The 22850-nt window shown below is 37.2% G+C and overlaps 1 protein-coding gene across 6 annotated transcripts in view; it reads right to left on the bottom strand.

The window, feature by feature from the left end:
* Window positions 1-11624, bottom strand: part of LOC117206289 (teneurin-m) — a 652575-nt gene extending 640951 nt beyond the window's left edge. For 4 of the 6 annotated variants that reach the window (XM_033445490.1, XM_033445492.1, XM_033445491.1 and 1 more), the window contains exon 1: window positions 10644-11621. The gene's annotated coding sequence lies outside the window, so the exon portion shown is untranslated. Of the gene's footprint in view, window positions 1-10643 lie in introns of all 6 variants that reach the window. The other 2 variants (XM_033445485.1, XM_033445494.1) reach the window with 2 other exon arrangements.
* Window positions 11625-22850: the final 11226 nt, after the last annotated feature.

Raw genomic sequence — 22850 nt, 5'->3', positions numbered from 1 at the left:
GGGCGTCAAGGGCCGGGCAGAGGTGAGGCTATTCCGAAAAGGGAGAGGGTGGACTACGTACTGCCAATAAAAGCCGGGGTGTCAGTATATCACGTGGCTCTGGCTGGTCGTGTCCAACGATACAGTCCAATATATTACCCAGATAGCCATGCTAATTCAGCTCTAGCTCCCGCCGATTCCCCGCTTGGTTGCCTTTGCCTCGCATGCTCGTCCGTTTACGCTCCTACCCTCTCCAAACTCACCCTCTTTGTTGCTCTACTAGCCTCTGGATCATGTGCTTCTTGCTAGTAGCCAGAATCGAGTATGTACACTCAGGTTCATAAGTGTTAGAACACTTGGAGAAAGTTAATCTGAGAATTAGGAACTTGCTAAAGCCTTTAACAATTATCATTTGATTTGAAACTTACGCAAACTATTACAGAGGCAGACAAAGATCATAAAATCTTAAGATGAATTCGTATGTTCAACGTCAGAATAAAAATCCTATCTTTGCGTATAATTTCTTCTTATTTTTACTGTATCTTTACTTATTTTAACTGTATCTCGCGAATGTTTCTTTAACCAATCCTGGCACTTGTGTCATCCAATTTTTTAGCGTAATTTTCAATTTCCATCGAGATTTTAAACGAGCTGTTGCAAGTTACAAAACTTTTCCAACAAAGTTAGAGAATTTTATGTACGATACGTATGATTCTGAATTCATAACCATCGCCCATTCCTCTTGCTACTCTTACAAATAGATTCTACAAGTTTTTATCTTGTACAGGTGCAAAATCGCGATCGGTTAATCGTTTGCTTGATGATTTAAACGAATTACCGTGTTTTATAAACTTATCCTAAACCAAAAAGTATCGTAATAGTTATGAACGGGAGTGTACGTGTGCACCTGTACACGGTTACATACGGAGGATGCGTTTCGTCATTCCTGCGAATCCAACAATCCTCCGCAGAGCCGCCCTACGTGGCAGGGATTTCAGCTGACATTGCATCCTCGTTACGAGGCATTATACGATCCATTCTGATAAGGGAAGATTACCCGGGCCGGATCTTTGCTCCAGCGAGAACCCGATTTACAACCACTGTCGATTGCTCTGAAACGTTCATTGTTTTGTTTATTGAGGTATACAGCGAATACAATAAAATAATTTATGAGCAGAAATGTTTTGTTAGATAGAAAATTTTTTGAGTTTGATATTTTGATGTGTTTATGGGGGAAAAATGTTTTGAACCCTTGTATATTTGACATTTCAGGTATAAATATTTTGTGAGATTTACTGCAAAATTGAAAAGTACAATAACAAATTCTTTAGTTTCGATACTTGAACCTGTTTGTCAAAGAAAAAAGTTTCGGAAACTTTTGAACAAAAAGTTCCAAATGTAAGAATATTATGTTTAGAGTGATAAACCGTCTAAGAAAAATGAGCTTGCTAATTTAAAGAACCAAACATGTCAAACCATGTCAAACATCACCGAATTATTCAACTACGTGGATGTTACGCAATCTAAATCGATATTGGCTCAAGAAGCGTCCCTTCTTCGAATGCTTTATCGTTTCACCCTTTCATCAGTCGTGTTCAGTTATGCGCGTGTCCTCACTGAGAACATTCAGTTCTGGAAACCGGTTTTAAAAGGCCTAACGAACTGTGAAGCCGAGCTAATTGAGACTGTGGCAAGACGCGGCTGTATCTCGCTGCCGGAACCAGTTTGCGACAGGTGTAACGCTGTCTCATCGCTTTATGAATGCTAATTATCTTAAACAGAGGCTGTGAAGACGAAAAAAGTAATTTGCAAATTATTCGTCGTCGTTCCAGTTGTCTTTCGCGTCCTAATTATTTCGTTTGGCCCGAGCCTAGTCGCAATTTGTCCCCTTTTTAGAACTGCTTTTGTCAAATTTTCAGATGGAGCTTTCATACTTTTTCTGATTACATCGGGGCCAGGATTGATTTAATAAACGATGTTTTCCAACTGGACGCTGTATTCTCAATTTCGGTGTATTTAACGCGATTTATTATTTCGCTTGTCAACAGCACCGTTTTTTTATATATTTAATTATCTGGTAGTGCGATGAAATAAAAGTTTCCCGGGGGAGAAACAGCATGATAAACCGGGGATATATCGCGTCTGGTATTCCAACGCGCAAATTGAAAATCGAGTTATGAATATTTTCGTGCGATTGTAAAGACCACTGTGCGCCCATAGGTAGAGATGTAAAGGGACGTAATACGGTGCACGGAACGTAATACGCTGCATCAAGAGCTATATTTTCGATTTCTTTCGAATAATACGATATTGAATTTCGTGTCAGATTGGATTTAATATTCCCCCGTGCTTCACGATGTTGGCTCCGTCGCGCGAAATCCAAGGTCGGGAATCCCGATCTCGTATGTTCCTTCTATTCACCATCAGGAATGTACAATACAATATTAAATAACAAATTACGCAACATCCGCCGGGATTCATATTGCTTTCATCTTCTCTCCGGTTTCTTTATTCCATGCAAATTTACTTAATAAATTCATATAATTTTAATGCGAATTTGGATAATTTGGTGTCTTATGTAAATAATCCAATGCCGGCACTAATAATTTTTCTGTTACCAAAATAAAATCATCTACTAGCAAACAGTACAGTACAACATCCGAACAAACGAAAGGAAACGATTGCCAAATGGCATCGGCGAAAAGCGGTAGCACCGGGGCTAAATCATTAACGTGGCTACATACCAACTCTATCGTACGAAGTTCTTAATTAAACAGGTTACGTCTCGTGTTTCCTTTGATTTCTCAACGATCGAGTCACCGAGTACCACCCTCGCCGCGATTGCAACTCAAAGCAGCAAGAGGGTAGCCGGTAGCTGCTAGCCAAGGGATGGGGTGTCGCCTCTTTAGCTTGCGCAAGTATTTTCGTGGAAAAGTTAAATCCCGCGCTGCGCGCTGCGTGCTCGAGGACTACCTCGGGCGTACATTATTTCATTAACCGTACTTTTCCTCCCTGGTCTCTACCTCTCTGACCCCGCCGTTGCTTGCGCCATCGTCGCTACCGCTGCCGTTGCTCTCTCCAACGAGGAGAGCAAGAGAGGAGAGAGAGAGAGAGAAAGGGTTGCAGAGGGGGTTGGTTAGGGCAAGGGAACCAAGGGGTTGGAGGCAACAGGACTGGGAGAGCTGTGCGCTTTAGCTCTGCGCTATTCTAACCGGCTTTTATATTAATTAATTTGCTCAAGAGTTTTAACGACTTATTGCACTTCAATTAACTCGTTTTAAATTGCATAATCCGGCGACGCGGCCGTGGCCGGAAAATTCATTCGGTAATAAACCCAATGGCTTAACTGGCCCACCGTTGTTTCCACGAAATTCCAAGAACTGATCGTGTATTTACTTGGATATTGTTACAGACCTCGATTTATGGAAAAAAATCATATAATATAGTGGAATAGGTTAGTTAAGCAACTTTCTGATAAATAATATGCACGATTTTCTTTTTAGTGGTAATATAAAAGTTTAGTGTGCCTTATGTAGTAGTCCTTTTTAGTTTCCGCAAATATTCGCCCTGTTTTGATTGTTACGCCCTGGAATAGATATATTAGATACTTTCATAACGAAAATATTACCATTATTTATTTATTAATAAAATAGAAGTTTAGGTTTTAATATATGAAATGTATTAAGAATAAGTTTTGCAAAATTCCACAAATTAATTGCTGTGAAACATCAGTAGTGTAATTATTACATTTTTAGACGATATTCACGTGAAAATATTAATAAAGCTTTATTTAAATATTTACATCTAAAAATAAAATCTATTCGTTTTTTTATACAGTATCTGCTGATTACAACCGATTTGCTGTTGGGAATAATCGATTACCGATAAACCGTTGTTTATTAAATAGCTGTTCCAATATTAATGCCTTCTAATAATCTCCTTTTTCTTCTCATGAAATTACCAACCAAATACCATCGTATATAAACGTGTGAACATTGGTAGATGCTGTATCAAAAAGCGTTTGAATTTATGTACCTCGTGGCACAACCGGGCAAAGCGGATTTAAAGTTTCAAAGATACACACATGGTAAAGCTGATGAAGAAAGCGGAAGAAGCATGAGGACGAGAATTTGCAATTCATGAAGGAAAAAGACGTAGCAGCGTTTGTTATCTTTATGTGGTACTAGCAATCCTCCGGGCAACAAACAAAAACACATTCCGTTTCCAGCTATTTAATTCAAAATGGCGAGAAAGAACATAAATGTCTGAATTAATCATGACACGAGTTGCTTGCCTAACTATTATCAAGAACTTTGTTGCTACGCTAAACAAAATTTGTTGCCTGACTGAAATTATTTTTCAAGGTGAAGCAAGTTTGCAGATCCTTTACTTGAAAATAATTTGTAGTGTTATGTTTCAAAACCGGCTTTGTAATTTTCATATAATCACAGAAATTTTCATTTTTTATATTTGATAGTATAGACCTGAAATAATTACCAAATTACAAAAATGCTACATACAATGACAGAACAACGTAGCTTAAATTTCTTTTCTTTTTATTTTCTTTCTTTTAATTAGCCTTATCACCAGCCTCTTATCTTTTTCTCACAATAGCACGCTCAAACGCATATTTTTACACAATTAAGCAAATCCTCCTTAATCCTACTGAGTTTACATTATAGGCTCAAAGGACCGAGCAACATAAGAATATTACATTAGTACATTAGTAGATTAGTAAACTAGTATATTAGTATATTTACTAATTATATTATAGAAATACATTCCCTTGATTATTAACGCATACGGTGCATCCTCATAATTATCTAGAACTTAGTTCGTTTAAAATTTCCTAAAATACCAATTATATTTATTCACTATGAATCCAATTTTCCATATCTGCAATGCTACGTGCTAAAAAATAATTTTTATAATGAATATAATTGTATTTTCGTACAATTTCCTCGTATATCGTAAAACTTTACATATACATTTGATACAGATTACTTGAAAAATATTTTTCCACAATTCCACAATTTCGCGATTTATAATTTTATTGCATAATTTAGAAGTGAACGCGTTGACCCAATTAATATTTTATGACGCACGGCCAATTACATTTCCGTGAAACTGTCAACCCAACTTTGAATATGAAAAATGCTACTGAAGAAAAAGCAACTTTATGATATCTTGTCAAAACAGCAACAACCTTCTTTCCGTGCGATTACTCTCTGTGCTAACACGATTACAATGCTACTGCGATGTAACAAGAAGCGAAAGAAAAACAGCATAATTTATTCGAGCATATAAGAAGAATCTCAACCAAGACGCTTTGCTCTAAACAAGACTCATGAAGAAATCAACGAGGTAAACGTAACACCAAAAGGAGCTACATAAAGAGAAATAAAACAAGCATAATCCAAGGCAAAGAAAATCTTGCGGAATCTAAAAGCAAAGAAAGAAAACTGTGAAACAGATAGTAGTATGTAAAATGTCGATTCTTAGAAATTCACGCATTTTGTTCATCTTTATACCTTTAAATTCCTTATAAATAGGTACGCCAAAATCCGCAATCTAGAAATAAACCAAATTTCCAACGCTACAAGAAACGAAGGATTAGGAAACTAAGTTATTTAAAAAAATATAATTTACACTAACGTACAGCTACCAGTAATCGAGGAATAACTCAAAGGTTGATCTCCTGGGAAAGAAATGTGGATGAAAAGGGGCAGAGGGAGATACGAGGAGTTACGGTACAATTCAAAGGGAGGAGTGAAGCTGTCCTGAAATGAGGTCGACATAATTGCACCCCTAGTCATAGCGTTGGCAGAGCAGGAGGGGATAGATGAAGGAGGCAAACGATGGTAAGAGAAAGATAGAGCCATAGAAGGGGTTAGGTAGGCTGAGGAGAAGGAGGGTTGGTTGGTCGCCATCTATTGTCTCTCGTAGACTCGACTCGGCCCTGATTAAATACTTGACACATCCCCGCCTGATCCAGGCCAGCATAACTTTGTTCGAATTGTAATTACGGCCCGGATCGGACTCCGGTTACGAACGAGTTCCAACCGAAAACCCCCCGGAAACTTGGTCGTCGTACCCCTTTCTGAATGTCGCGGTTCTCCTGCCTCCACGACCCCTGGATCCGACTTTCCATCCAACCTGAACGAGCGCTCGATCTCGAAACAGAAATCCTTATATCTTATCTCGCGCAATTATACGCGGAAATGTATCTTGTCTGCTCGGCGGAAGTTCCTATGTGCTCTGTGTACCAAGGGAATTGCCATTTCCGTCGTTCTTTGCACGATTCGAACTCGATCCATGTATGTGTATTAGAGTTTAAGGGAGGTTTCAGACAAGTTACTGGGTTTTGTGACAAATTAGGTATATGTCATTAGGAATATCATTCGCGACGTTAGTTGTGTTAGTTACGTTCTATGTGTTTTTACAAGTAGACTACGGATTTTTATGCATGTATGGGGTACTTAAAGATTCAAAGTTGCAGAGATCATGCATTTCACACACTCATTTAAGAAATGATATAACTCAAAAGACACTATTGGCGGTACAGAGTTGTTTAATTTTTTGTAGTTTCCTTTTTTAATGATATTCGAATAAACAGCCTTTGCAAAAAACCCTGACGGAAATCCGGCAATTCGACATTTTTTATTTTAGCTAACAAACGATTTACAGAAGTGAAACCACCTCTTGAAACAATTGCGAGTTTTCATATTGCTGTGAATATTTACGAAACCATGTTAAATACGAAAACAAAGGTCAATCCAATGTTTTGTGACTTTTTATGCTGTATATTGTGGTGGTAAAATAATTCCATCGAAACACATAAAAGCTAAAACAGAAAAGAATTAGTTAAATTACTGAGTGGACGCTATGTGTGCCAATCGTATCGTATACGTTAACTATGGTATATAGTAATTGACAAAACACGAGAAGACAATCAACGGTAGAGAAATAAATTTAAATTAGAAACAATGGTATTTCATTGATCGCAATCTGAGCGCTTACTTTACATGAAGATACGTGCCGTTTGAATGTACGCGAATGGCATTTTGTTAAACGTATAAAGGCAAAAATATCATCGCGGGATTTCGTTTGCGAGGCTCGTTATCTGATTACAGAAGGCATGCTACTCCGAGGCATTCGCGATCTTGATGTATACGTGTGTCCGTGACGGCTGTTCCTCGAACCACGCGCGATCCCTACAAATTCTCGAGACACACGCGAGCCAATCCCTCAGTGATTTTTTCTCAAAAAAGGGAAGCCTTTGAATTTTACGAATAAATTTGTCATTTGTTTCCTACACGATGGTATTCGTATTTGCATGAACAAAGGAATAATTAATTTACTCTGGTTTTCAAGTCTTCGCACATAGAAAGGTGCAAATACTCTTTCCCAATCTTCGAAGAATTAGAGATAAGAATTTGACAAATTTTACAGTATTTATATTTTCGTTGCAGAGCAGGAATTTGTAATTAAGCTTAAGATAGGTGTACTTAAATTTTTCAAGGCAACACAATTTTTCTATTTGTAATAAACGCAATGATGCACGAAAAATTAAAAAAAAATATATGTTATGAACAATTTTAAAGTCTCATCTAGAATAGGATCTTATATCCCATATCTCAGTGATCCCCAAAAAATCAAAAGGAATATTTTTTACAAATTAAATTTTTTACAATTATATAATACAACGTTCGTCGTAAGAATTTTGAACAATTTACAGAGTTATGAAACAGCAATTTATCAATTTTTAACCAAAAAAATTCCAACACTTTTGCATTTTTTGATTTTCTATAGGTGCGTAAGCATCCACAGTCTATTAGCCATCGCATTAAAATTCTCATCAAATATATAATTCATAGATTTCATGAATTATTAACATTACCAACTAATAATCTGTCAAATTACAAGCTTCCAATCCTTCGAATTTTCAATAATAAGATGAACATAGCAGATATGCTTCATTAAATTATGAAACGAACGTTATTAGTTGCTTTTCGGTCTGACAGATGATAGTATGAAAAATATGACGTAAATGTGAGGAACGCATTGTAAATTAGAATGGCGGAATTGTCACGAAAACCGGTATCAAATTTATGGACAAGCCGAGCTGGAAAATCTAAATCCCTCGTGATTGTCTGTCAATTATTTATGATTGGCGGCAATTTGTCCAATGGAGTATAAGCCGTGGCGGAATGGGGGTTTACCGGCTGTCATCCAACGTTTCGGACTATATTACTCGTTTTTATTCTTCCTCGCTAATGTAACAGTCACCACGAGCAAAAAATAATTTCCGACTAGTAATATCATGTTCCTGACAAACCCTTCTTTCGATATCTTTCGAACATATCGATACTTGTTACTTCCAAACATACACATACTCCCGTTTTTAAATATTAAGGTGCTATAATGTACTAGATGATTTTCAATATTAAACTTGTCAATTTAGATAAAAAGGGATATCGTGTAGTATTTTACCAAGCCTATGGGCCAAACTTGGGAACACGAGATACTTTGTTTTATCGTAATAGTTTCAATATTATGTTTGAGCCTTTGAATTTTATTTTATACACATCATGAAGACACCCGATAAATACAATTTTGATTACAGAATTTGTTTCATAAATTAAAAGGCTACAGACGTTATATTGTAGAACGTTAAGTATACGATTTGAACACAATAACCTAAAGCTAACAATCCTTCGGTCGATTAACTACGTCGAGGGAAAAAGGAAGGAGCAGGACTTCGTTATCGTCGAAAATTCCCGCGTAATAGGACTTGTAATGTCTAACGGGACGACATGCCATTGTGGCAAGTGTCGTGTCGCAAAAACGACGCCACGCGTCGCCAACGGAAGGGAAACGAAAGATGTTGCGACTGGAATCCCACGCAAATATTTTCTGGGCCATTTCAGAGGAGACTCTGAATTCTTTCGACTTCATTCCAGCCGACGATAAGCCACGATATACGGAACGGTACTCGCGTGATACAGCCACATTGATCCACCCCTCGACGACCTAACTTAACCCCTGGACTTGGCCGATCGTTTAATTTTGATTATATTTTAAATTAATGAAGTTACGTGAAAAGATAAGGTTAGAAGGTTATAGTTATCGTGTGTCGTTCACGCGTTTGGTTGATTGTTACGAGTTGCTGAAAATATGATATCCTTGAATTTGGATTGACTATAATTAGAAAATAATTAGTGTACTTTTGAAGTCAAATATGAAATTTTATGGTAATTGGTATGGTATGGTAAAGGAGATTTTTCATTCAACAACGAACGCAACAATATGATGATTGAGAGTATAATCTAGTCTTATATCGCTACATTTAATGATACGGAAAAGATGACTATATCGTTTAAAAAATTTTTTCTTTCAATCTTTTACAAATATGATGAATCGATGAAGCGAGATGTAAATATCCTAATATGTACTCTGTAACTACTCTAATAATATCTTTATATGTATAGAATATACTTGACACGTACGTAATACTTCTGTTCTTTAAGAAGAGAGATACTTTCATTTTCTTTCAAAATCTTTCTCTAGAATTTTTTTCAACAGTGAGTTTAAAAAGTGTAGATATTAATTTTTTCTATCGGCTATCGATACCGAGTATTCTCGATCTCACGATCAAAAGACGTTCGAGTCGAACAGCACCAAGGGAATGTGTCGATAAAAGGAAACTTATAAAACAGATGTGAAAGAAAAAGCATTTAGAAAATATTTCAAAAGCTATTAAAACTTTTTCAGTCGAATAATCTTTCTCGCTCTCTCTTCTATGCTGCTTAGTTCAGGAAAAGAACCTTTAGGAGATAACTTAATAATTGAACGAAATTGCCTTCGATAAAGTACCACGGAGCTATTTACCTCTTAATTTCCGATTTCCTTGCTGTAACTTTATGTTAACAGTTACCAATATTTACTTCTTCCTTTATTACTGACTAGAAAACAAGCGTTCGAAAACATAAAAATAGTATCATAACACGGAAAAATTTTCAATTTTGTGCATGTGAACTGTCATAATGAAAAGAGACTATAGGAAATAATGTTCAAATATCATTTTTATGTAACTATTTGTAAGCAATAAACGTGAAATATCTACGTGAGACAAAATTGATTTAGTTTTCATCGTTCAAGGATGAATAAAGGGTGCAATGAGTTAATATTATGCATGTCTGAAACCTACAATCATTTCATTCTTAATAGAACAAAGATTCCTTTATAGCGACGCTATTTAAAATTAATTACCAAATATTTTGAAATCTTAATCCACCGTGAACATTGTGTCAATTTTTAATCAACCAAAGCATCACTGATAAAATTAATATAACGTTGTCTACAATCCTTGCTTCAAGTTTCGCAAGAATCAAAAATTGGTTCAAAATGCGCGAATTTATTGATATCGGCGTGGAAACCGCGTGCGCGCCAGTGTTTACAAATTTATATCAAAGATTGTCTCCGCGGTGAGATATCAGCAGCAACACTTGTTGCTCTTTCCTTCTTACAAAAGATTGATGTTTCCATTTCTCATTCAACGAGACTTATATTCATTCATGTATCGCTGGAAAATCATTTTGACACCCTACATTCCTCGTAGAACGATAAGACAAGCGTTTAATAATAAATAAAACGAGACTCACCAGCCACGTTGACGAAAATCCAGTCTTCAGGAGCCACGTTCACCGAAACCACGCGTTCTTTCCAATTTCTTCACCCTTCGTTCTCGTTTACCCTCTCCGTTTATGATTTCCCCGCCATATCACGTCGTAGCTGGGCTTTCGTAGTCCCTAGAGTCTTCTTACCACAGATCGCACTGCACGTCACTGTGTCCCTCTTCCTATGTCTCTTTCTTTTCTCTTCCTTTTCTTTATTCTCACGTGTTTCTATCTCCAACCACTCAACAAAAGTTCAACGATGTACAGTGTACAATATATTTCTATACAATACAAAGTTCACCACACCACATGATCACGCGACAAAATAGAGGATTTACATCAAATTCACGGCTTCTTTCCTCATAGAAGAGAAATACTCCGAAATATAGAAAAGAGAGCTATCGATATCTTGCGAGTAGAATTCTTCTGGTGTCCTTTTTTCTCATACAATGTTTCGAATAAGAAATAAGGCGAACGAAGGTCCCGAGAATGATAAATTATAAAATGTAAATGTCGAAATTTTCAGTCGAATTCCTCTTCGCGGAAGTATTTTAACAGAACGCAGAGTGCACGGCGAATCTCGTCACGTGGCGGCGAACATTGATCGTGAACGACCTTGGTGTCTCGGTGCACGCTCCCCCGAGAAGATCACCAGCACGTCATTCACCTATTACCAAGATCAAAGACACGAATTGAATGGTTTAATCCTTTGAAGACCTATGGAGGAAGCGTTTTACGACGAGGACACGCAAACTCCAGCGTTATCATCGATCATGAAGAAACGAATCAAGCACGAAGAAACGACATAAAGGTTTTCAGCATGACGCGTCCTCTGCTGGTTGGTACCACCAGTGGACGCAACCGCCGCGTGTTTCTGTCAGATTCTCCTGTGTTTATAGTTTGGGTTTAGATCGTTCTCCAAGAGACCACGAGGAACACGTCCGTTCGCGAACTGTTCGCCAAACGCACTGACGATCCCTGCGGCTGGTTCGCCGGTGACGTTGTGCCTTCGCGGGTTCGATTCCCGGATGAGCATGCGCCACGTTCCATGCTTTGGAGGGAGGCTGCTACTCGCGGAGGTGCATCCACCACGGGAGGGTGGTTGCCAGGCGGTTTTTCCTTTTCTCGTCTTTCCCAACTTTTGTCTCGTCCCATCTTCTTTCCTCCTAACCCTCGTTATACGGTGGAACTCCGTTTATATTAACCTGTGGAGGGACAAGCAGGTGAGTATAAGCAGATCGGTAATATAAGTCATTCGTGATCCATTAATAACAATAAATTTTGGAATACACGTAGTCGTAATCGTATGTATTTGTGGGAAATTTGAAGGTGAAAAAATCCATCGAAAGCACATCCATTAATCTGAAAATATAAATAGAAACTACAAGATATTTATGCATATATTTTATTGACATCACAGAACTATTTCAACAGCCAATTTTCTACTTTATTAATAAGCCTAAATATTTAGTGACACTACACTTATTATGTGTACGTGTTAAAAGGAATATTCATAAACTATACTAAATTTTTTGCAGTGACTATCTTATAATTTCTATATACGTTTTCAGACTGTAGTTTCAAATTTTGTCAATATAATCATGAAACGTAGCTCATTAGTATATTTTTATGAAAAATTTCTTTTTCCGCGGGAGCAGGTGGAGGGGATTCTTTAGTTTGGAGGAGCAAGAGGATAAGATTCACCGTTTCGATTCGTTTAAAGGTCGAAATTGAATTTACTTCCGGATGAGGACGTGTCTTTGAACGTTCTCCCTCTCCCAACGAGGATTAGGAAGAGGAATTTAATGAGTTCCTTCGACATGAATCCTGGTGGAAGTTTGACGATTTATTTTGCTGTTTCTGCAGAACGCGGATTTGTTAGCCGGCTAACGGTCTCTGAAGCGAAGTTGAGGGGTAATTACGTCTTGAGCACTTGTTGCTCTTGCTCTTGTTACATTTCTGCTTGTATTCTCTGCGGATGCGTTACATGGTTAAAGGGCGGCCTCGCTGTAATTGCTGCCGCGTCGAAGATTTCATTTAATTTCGACGAGTGTCTTGTAGGTGATATTATGTGTGCCTTATCTTTATATAATGCGAACATTTTCTTGTATAGTATCTTTAAAATATAAACTTTATTGTATATATATCCGGTATTTTTCAAAAATAATTATTAAGTTTAGCGCGAGTCAAGATCGTCATCAGAGATTTCTATTCTTAAATTTTTCTAGTGCAATATTTTTCTTAAGTAATTGACAAACTTTTTTAGAGCGTTGTATGGGCCTTACACATATATATGTATATTAAAAATCATTGTTCTTAAAACCTTTTAATATACTACTTTTATTAAATATTATAATAATTAGCGAATTGATGTTAGCAAAGTTTTCATTTGTAAATTATCTGGAATTTTCTACAAGTTTGGCTATTTGCATCCACTTTAAAATTTCGTTAGAAATACCTTTAATATATAGAAGTCTACGTCATTTCACTTTTGCACAGTATCGATAAAAAAGAAGGATGCAGTGGGCAATCCAATCAAGACATTCGAGCAAAATAAAATAAAATAAAATTCGTCGTCGGTCGCTCCAATCAGAGAGCGCATTCACTTACACCAGACTTCATTCATCGACGATTCAGCCGCGTAAATTTCGAATCTCAGAAGCGTGTCTAATTTCATTATTGTGTCATCGTATATAGTATATAGTATATTTGCTAAGTATCAGTTTATAATTATTTGCAGATGTAGGGAAAATTACGTATAATGAAATTTATATACATATAGTAAAATTTATATGTAATGAAATTTTTTAAAAATTATTCTAATTTCTTCTATGACGTCGAGTATATTGCATAGTTAGTCATAATTTGCAACCATCACAATTAAAAAGTATATTTAGGAATAGTTCCTTTAATGTTTATAAATAATCTAAAATGACGATTGGATGTTATGCTTTAATAATTTCACACATTTAAAGAATGAATTTTTTTCATTCGTATACTATTGAGTGTAATATTCTTCTTTTTAATACTTATTTTCCTTTAGAAGTTTGAACGAATTGTGACCTGGATAAACTAATTTCAGAATACATTGTATTATTACATTTTACCGTTATTGCATAGACAACTTTGCTGTTTATTTCCATACACTCGCCATTGTGGTGTATAATACACGCGTAATAAATCGTTTCCCGCCAATTATATCTTCCCGGATAAAACAAATATGTCGTTTATTCAACTGCTTTCATTCGTAAAGAATTGAAAATCCATATAAAACTGTTGAATATCATATTCACTAACGAACATCTAACATTTTATCTTTAACGTTCTAGCATATAACCTGTCACAATTAAGCCATTCGTATCAAACCTCTCAATTTCGATTAATTCAAAACTTGATATCGTCGATCCATACTCGCCATTTTTATCTATGTACAATGTACGATGCGTGCTTCCCGCCAATTGCATCTTCTGCGATGAAACAAAGATATCACTTTCATTCACCAAGGCAATCAAAATTAAACGAATCTTACGACAAAATCTATACGAATTCCAATACCATGCCACTTCACCACTCTACAAATATATATACTACTGAAAATCTGTCTCTGATATTCAATTTTCATCGTTTTACATGGCGCGTACGCATATAACGTTCAACAACGTTCAACATTCTTGTAAGATTTTTCAGATTTCAATGTCAAATCAACATTCGTGTCTCTCAAATTATATCAGTCCTACGCTCACCTACGGTTTATCCTACTTATTATATCCAATAACAATTCTATATACACCACAATATGACTACGTTGCACATTATTATACAACATTCGTACGGCCATTCACTCGCAAAATTTCAACTACACAAGAAACGATCAACTATTCGCGAGAACCACGGCGCATATTAACTTGCTGCCCCCTGTAGGAAATTTAGGTACAACATAACATAGCGTTCACGTTTTCTCATTGGCTGATCAAGCATGAATTCGCTCAGCAGCCTCGACAACAACGCCAGATTGAGACAATACGCGTCGGCTGCTAGCAGTAGCAAAAGGAATGCTTTGGGGCCGTGGGGGCACGGTTAGTACGAGAAACCCAGTTAACTCGGGCAGGTTGATTACGCGCGGCAGGTGTCACGCGCTAAAGTTATCAAGTTTCGTCTAACCGCGCGAAATACCTTACGAATTACAAGCAAGAGTTCTCTCCGCGCCCTTGCCTGTGCCGCAGTTAATTGCACTCGCGACCAACGAGCACTTTCCGTTTGCGGAAAAGGCGAAACAAGGGACGGAAGAGAGAGTTGACCACCGCAACGCCACTTTCTACGCACCGCAGACTGTTCCCTCAAACTTTACCGCCTTCCTAATTTCGTTCGTCGCGACTTTTGATTATGTCTGATGCACCAGCCATTGCAACAAGAAGGTAAGAAATGACAGCTGAAAACTATTTCGAGTACGCTTAACCTCAAATTGCGCAAATTTTATGTACTTATAGTACATAATTAGACGTAGGAGGGATACGTATGTATGTTTTTAGTAGACAATTAAAATTTTTTAGGTTAGATATTGGAATTTTATGTATGTGCGCAGGAACATTCAGTGTTGTGAAACAATTATGTGCATGGATATTGGTAAATTATTATGACACTGGTAAAGCGAGGTTAACATAAAAAGTCACTGGGAAGCTTGACCTGTAATGAACCATGTATTAAATCTTTTGAATGGATTTTCGAACTGAATAGTGTAAATTAATGCATTCGATCATATAAAGATATTATAAATAATACCAATGGTGAAATGAAATTAACCTGAAAAGTTACTAGAAAATTATTTCATTTTGAAGTTTATACTAAAAATATCCACGTATTCAAATTTCTAATTGCATTTTTTATCATCATTTATATAAAAATGTTGTAATTAATACATGATGGTCAGTTAGTTGATATATTAATATATTTAGTTTCTTCTAACTTTTGCAAATACTCCTGTATATGTAGTTTGAATTGTTATCTTACATTAATAAAAAATTTGGTCCTATTAATCATTTCCCTAATGAATCATTATATTTTGCATAAAGAGAACAGAATTTAAAATCAAGTATGAAATTTAAAGGTGCGAAAATGCATACAATGTGGGAACATACATTAAGTGTCCAGAGTAAAATAATCGTCATAATTTTTAGTAGATAAAATAAGTCCTATATTTTCATAACAATACAATGTTTGTTAATGAAGTTTTTTAATAATATAAATAAAAAACTTAGCAAGCAAATTTTAAAAATTACAAGTTGTATAATCATCTTATTCGACGAGGGCAATATTTCAGACCAATATTCAGGTTTCATCTTCCAATCATATTCATAAAAATATGTATTTGCCAAAACATCTATAATCTATCGATCATTACAACAAGAAATAATTATCAAAAGCGAAAAAGGAAGGCATGTTCTTTTCTGTAACACGTATGATTCATTCGGAGGGATTTTCATTCGAAATTTTATCACGGTCTACGATTTAATGTTTGCATGTATTTAAATACATATGTGACAATACGTAACTCGATTTTCGCGCGTGTTTCCCCCACTCCTCCGCTTAACCTCGTATCAGCATACGAATTTCGCTTTGGCGGTAATTTCAGGGGATGCATTTCTCGCGGATATAGAGGTTCCGCTGCATTATCAAAGAAAATTCTGGGTTAAAACGTTGAAGCTCGAAGCTTCAAGCTGAATATCTGGCAGATTTTTTTATCCGCTCGCGATTCGCGCAACGATAAAGAAACGTATTTTCCCCTTTGACGATGTGTTCGCGCATCTCCGAATTAGTTCTCGTACCGGTGCTGGTTACATTTTGTATAATTGCGAGCGGCTTGTCACTCTACAATCCGCGTGTGTATGATTATTCATGCCATGAGCGAGTTCTCATTCTCAGAATGCGTGGAATCGTACGATACGCTCGTCCTCGTTCATCTATATCGCGAAATTACACAAGAAAATGTATTACAGACTTTCCGTTCAATAGAAACTGGGACTTTTTAAGAGATTCTAGAGAAGCAGCCAAGGTTTAGCTTTCATGAGAATGTCAGGAGGTTAATTACTACTAGATTCGAGATATTTATGCATTTAGGGAAAACTTTAGTTTACAAAAATGCAGAGAATTCATGTAACATGCACGTTAAATTATCTAATGAAAATTTGATCATAAATTTTACGACAAAACTTTTGTCGAATGTTAATTTCTTTCACAATGTAGAAAGTTAGATTTCAATCTTTTTTCAATTTTCTGCGAATTACGATAGAGAATACGCACAGGATGTATAATCGTAAATTTCGATGGAAGAATAAATTCAAGTTCGTCGGGGATCTTTAATTCATTTCGCAAACAAGTTTCACCTCCCACAGGAATTACTCTTTATTCTCCTTTTCTTCCTTTTTCGAGAAATTGTATGAAATTCGCACAGACGAGCCTTCTTCAATTCACCATAAAAAGAGTGATTTAAGATTCCGTCTGCATTCTTAGAATTATATCTCTATCATCCATTTTGTACCCTCCAATCGCGGGTCTGGTGCAAACGCATTTTTCTTCCGATACTAAGAACGGGGAGCGGCGTAAGTTATTTCTTTAGTTCGATGCTGTGAAAGTCTTCGAGGGGTAACATCGTCGACGATACCATTTCATCTCCCGATTTGTTATATTTACGAGAAATTTCGTTCAATCGAGCACTTCTGTGGAATTAACCCGCTGAATCTGCATTGATTCACAGAAGTATTTGAACATTTATAAAAATTTTCCATGAATATAGTATGTGTTATACTAAACATACATTTTCAAGTCGGTCTCAAATTGTACCAATATAATTTTGATAGTAGTGTCTCATTACAATGCTAATGAAACTTTACATGTTTCGTGTAACACACATGATATATTCATAAAGATTTCTATAAATGGAATATTTTCTTGAATCAATGTATTAGGTTGACCGAAAAGTTTCTTTCGTTTCATAAGGTGATAATTGGTGAACAACAATTTCTGTTTTATATTATTTTATTCAATTAGGTATGATCCATTTCGTTCTATTTCTATTATTATGTTCATGCATAATTTAATAAATTAATATAAAACAAAAAACATTGTGCGTCTATTATTTCCTTAAAAAACGAAACTTTTCGGACAACCTAATATATATAGATTCATATGTCTCAGCTGAACGAAAACAGCTAAAACTACTTTCATCGACTTCCATTAAATTCGAAGCACGTACAAACGCGAAAAATTAAAGATGAATGTTATTCCATTAAAAGATATAATTCAAAAATTTCAAATACATAGCTATATAGTGCTTTAAAGGGCTTTAAACTGTGGAGCAAAAAGCGCGCGTTGCCCCCACCAATACTCTACGTGTACGTGTGGGGATGCGACGACATAGTCTTTATCGTCTGGTCGGAGTGATTAACTTCCCTTTCATTAACGCAGTATTCGTGACCTTCGTCGTATCCAGCGTTGGCGGTCTCTTCCTCGTCCCATGAAGCGTTTCTCGTGCATTCCTTTCGCATTTTAAACCGTCTCATCCTCCGGTTATATCTCACCTTACCCTTTCTATGAAAGTCTGTCGAGGCTCGAGTTAATAATGTCCTCACAATTAATAATCGTGAAATTAATACCAAGACACTGGGAATAAAGATAGATAGAGCGCCGTCTTGTCCTCTCTCTGTATAACCTCTCTTTTCCACGCTCACCTGTTTTCACGCCTTTATCCGCATTCGCCGTGCACCGTTCAGGATTAAACCTTATCGTCGGCTTTCTCTTTGCATAGGATCGCATGAAAGACGCGATCTCCAACCCGCATCTTTTTACCAGAACCGCTTTGATTTCCATCCTTCTACTTTGATCGAATCTTTGATACGCATTTTCGACTCTCGAATTTACTTCTTTCGTTCTTCCTTGGCAATGCTAATTCGATTACATCTGTATGTAACTTGATTTGTATCACATGAACGAATTTCTAATATATAATACTTTTACGTATAAATTCTGGATAAATATTGATTTTTGAAGATTTTGACAGTTGATTTGAAGTTACATAACATTTTAAGAAAATCATTCTTAGTATCTTTATATTTTTATTATTTGTGCTTATATACATTATCGATCGTCATATTGCTAATAAGTATTTCAGAGGAATATTTTGAAGCAGCTATGCGCTCAATTTATATACTTTATAAGTATAAGTATGTATTATAATATTATATATACTTAATATTTATGAGTAAGCTATATATTTGGTATAGAGAAAAAAATAAAAAGAATAAAATTGCCATTAACGTCTTCGTGAAACTATAAAAGATACTATACAAACTGCAAAATTCGCTATATTCGCAATACTCTATGCTATATTCTGCATACAATATTATACATTATAGACACTTAATTATATTCTATAAAGTAGAATAAACTAACCAGTATGAGGGAGAATTTTTCAGGTTGTGCACTGGATTGATGCATTGCTCTGGTGGTGTAAAATATTTTTACTCAACGGAATCGTTGATCGAAAGAATTAATTGATTCCCGGTGCGATCGTTCAATCCCTTCAGATTGCATCCTTCTTCGTCCTATTCGCGCGATGAACAAACTGCACTCCGGTGCTCTCTGAAACGAATTTGGCAGAGCTCAAGGTTTGATTTCATCGAGCCGGTCTATTGGCTAGGGCCTGGCTTTTCATCGGATGCGCGTTCCCACGTAGCGAGCAATTGATTTAAAAGTAGGATAGGTCATCGATTCGCCGCGTGGTCTTTCAATCGGGATTGGTAAATGAATCGATTGATGAAAGGAGGACCAACGAATTTCCCGTAACTCCGTACTTTTCCTGTGTATTATCGAAGCATAACGTCCGGGATTACGTTTCACGATTGGAAACGACAGTCGAGCTCTCGTGTGGTCGTTACAACTTTCGGTCTCCTTCCAAAACACGTCTCAGCAATTTCGCCTGGATACGTATACTGCCTGCATCGGAATTTATCGAAACTTCGTAATGTTCTCCGGCATTATATAGAGTATTGGAAGTTTATGCTATGGGTGTTTTATTTCGATCGATATCGCTATGCATTTCTTTCGACATATTATCGTTATTGCAGAGTTTCGGCAAGTAGTATGAGGTTTCAAGAAAGAGAGACTTTAGACATTATATGTGACTTCTCGAGAGGCGGCGATACTTCCCTTCTTTGTAGCCAATGTTACAATTTATTGATATTCTAGAAAATGTAAAAAGTTACAATAAATTGTTTGTTTAGTAAAACATTTACGTCAATACCCCAAACTAAAATTTGTGAACTGAAGTAAAACTTGTTAAAGCTACAACACACTAAATTTTCCTTGAACTCTTTTTTTTGTCCATAATTGATCTCAATCTCGATGCGTAAATACCACGCGCGTTTCACGTGTCTCTTCTTCATTCTATCCATCCTTTTCCAACTTACATTCTGATGGTGTTCACCCTCTCTCATTGTTCCGCGAGAGAATCTAATGAATTTAAGCCGTCAATAATACGTGACGTCGGAAGGGCGGTAGAAACCCTCTCCGGTGGGAACCCGAAAAGCTGCTGCGAGAGTCGTGTGTCGTCCTGGTTTGCTCGATACGGATTCAGTTGTACGCGAACGTACACACACGAAAACACGTACGAACGAAGGGACCGGGTTGTACACAACGAGGAGCAACGGGTCGGACGCAGTCACTGTGAAATTAACGAATTTTTCACGATAGGCACATTAACTGCTACCGATTGGGTCAGCAGAAGCGTCGAACCGTTTATGACAATGATGCGAACGATCCCGCGGAATGACAGAAATACAATCGAATAGCTTCGTGGGTATATATATATGTATATATATATATACATATATATATATATATATATATATGTATATATATATATTAATATATACATATATATATACATATATATATATATTTCTTTTTTTTTACCTGGCTACGAACTTGATGCTGCGTTTCTCTGCACGTGCGAATAGGGAAATTGTAAAATGTGAATCGTGATTTACAGGGAAATCTGTCTTTGGTGGATGTTTGAAATGGTTGGATTTTGTTTGGAAACGTATAACTGAACTGCGCTGAACTTATAATCTTTCACTTTTGAAAATTCTTTATCTCAACAATATGCAGATTAAAATTACACTCTTGTCAGAAAATCTGATAGCAGAACACAACTATTTATTCTTAATTTACCCAGCAAGAAATACTTCGATCACCAACCATCCAATCTAGACACATAGATAAAACTTTCTCTTTCTAACTGCTATCGCATCACATGGAAATAAAGCCCTTAACCAAACGATCCTCAGGTAGAACAATCGACCCAACGCATCGAAATCGCGCGTTCGATAGGCCCATGTTACTGGTACGAGTTTAGAGAACGATCCAATTAAGCGAATACTTCCGAAATGTATAATCGTTGTTCGCTTCGAAATGAACCCTTGGTGGAGGACACGGGGCTACGTTCGAAAGTCGAGGATCTCGAAAAGTCGAGTATCGCGATAAGGGTGATAGCGGGTGGTGTTAGGGGTAGAAAGTGGGGGGTTACCAGTAGAATTTCCGCCTTCGTGCACCTACGACCGTTGGGCAGGGCTAATAGGATTCACGAAATTAATTACCTGCATTTGCATAAGCCCCCGTAAACGTTTTTCTTTTCTACCCTGGCTCCTCTTGGGCCGAGGAACGAGAGAGAGGCGAAGCGGACGAATAATTTTCACGAAGAAATTCGTGATTACGTTAACGATATCCTCCTCTCTGTTACTTCCGAATATTCGTCGTCTTCTTCTCATCTGAATCGATCTCTCTCTTTCTCTCTCTGGTGTCGCTCTCCTTTTTCTTCTATTCGGACTGCAACGAGCCACTGCGTTACGCCGTTGCGTTTACATCGTCAAGGACGACATTGTCCTCGTTGTCGTGCCGCGTCGTCGACTATGGGCATAGCACGGCTAACGAGATTTGTCGTCCAGGATAATTAGATTATCCGTACTCTCTGGACGAGCGGGGGGAATTCACATAGACACGGGGACAGGAAAACGAAGCATCCATACCGCAAGAACGACGCCATTCTGTAACGAGGGGCCATATGTTTGATAATTCGCCGGTGGAAAAATCGTACCGTTGCTCGTAAAGAAGGGCCGCGATCGGCCCGGGTCCGATTTTGATGAAACTTTGTAGAACAGTAAAGAAAAAGATAGTAGCTACTTATCTTCTTTAACTGCGATAATTCAAGTTCAACGGATAAAACCAACCTCCAAAGTTCGACCCCTTAGAGCTAACTTAGAAATTGCCGAGTTATACAGATAAAACATTTTGTCAAATCTTTTTGATAATATTAATTCAATTTTGTGTGTCAAGACACTTTGCTTACAAATTATGACAGCTACTCACTTCACCTCAAGCTCTCACAACTTCAACATTTTCAATTTCCAAGTTTAGTTTCTCTTTAACATCCTAGGGGTCACCTCTGTACGGTGGAGGCTTTTAAGAAAATGCATGGGAGTCTGAGTTGTAACCCCTGCGAAAATTCGTCGGTGGCTGCGTATTCGTCGAAATTACTCGCGATCCGTGGTTTTCGATCTAAAAAGCGGAGGGGTCGGCGACGCCAGGGATCTCGTGGCATTCACGAAGCTATTGTCACGAGGAGATCACGTGTGTGATGCGCGAGAGTGGGACTCAGCCAGCCTCGGGACATCGAATAATAGATATTACCACAAAAGCGGCGTGTGCCGTCACGTTGAAAATTGATTGGACATGTACCCGGTGGTTGATAAGGCAACCTCTTGTTACACGTGCCCGTGGATATATGCACTTGTCCACCATTGCAACGAGAGCAAACGTAAATCGCAAATACTTCGCTTTTCTGTCGCGCGCGCCGCGCCGCGCCGAATAGAACCGTATGCAAATGGAATCGCAATCGAGAAATCCAGCGCTCGTTCCGTTTAAGTTCCACCTAGCCTTCTATTGTGCCACGGTGCTTTCTGCGCCGCGACTGTTATTAACGCTTTAAGTTATTCATACCACCGGCTGATGTGGTTCCACGCGAAAGACAAATACGAACGATTAAATTCCAGTCGTATTCTCTGTTCTTTAATTTAATTGGACAAACGGGTCGATTGTTCCTTGGAAATTAATATTTTATTGATTGTCATATGTATTATTGTC

This window comes from Bombus bifarius, unplaced genomic scaffold (genome assembly GCF_011952205.1).
Source record: "Bombus bifarius isolate JDL3187 unplaced genomic scaffold, Bbif_JDL3187 scf7180000008000, whole genome shotgun sequence".
Classification (NCBI taxonomy): domain Eukaryota; kingdom Metazoa; phylum Arthropoda; class Insecta; order Hymenoptera; family Apidae; genus Bombus; species Bombus bifarius.
Note: the sequence above shows the minus strand (reverse complement) of the source record. Positions and strands in the feature narration are given on the sequence as shown.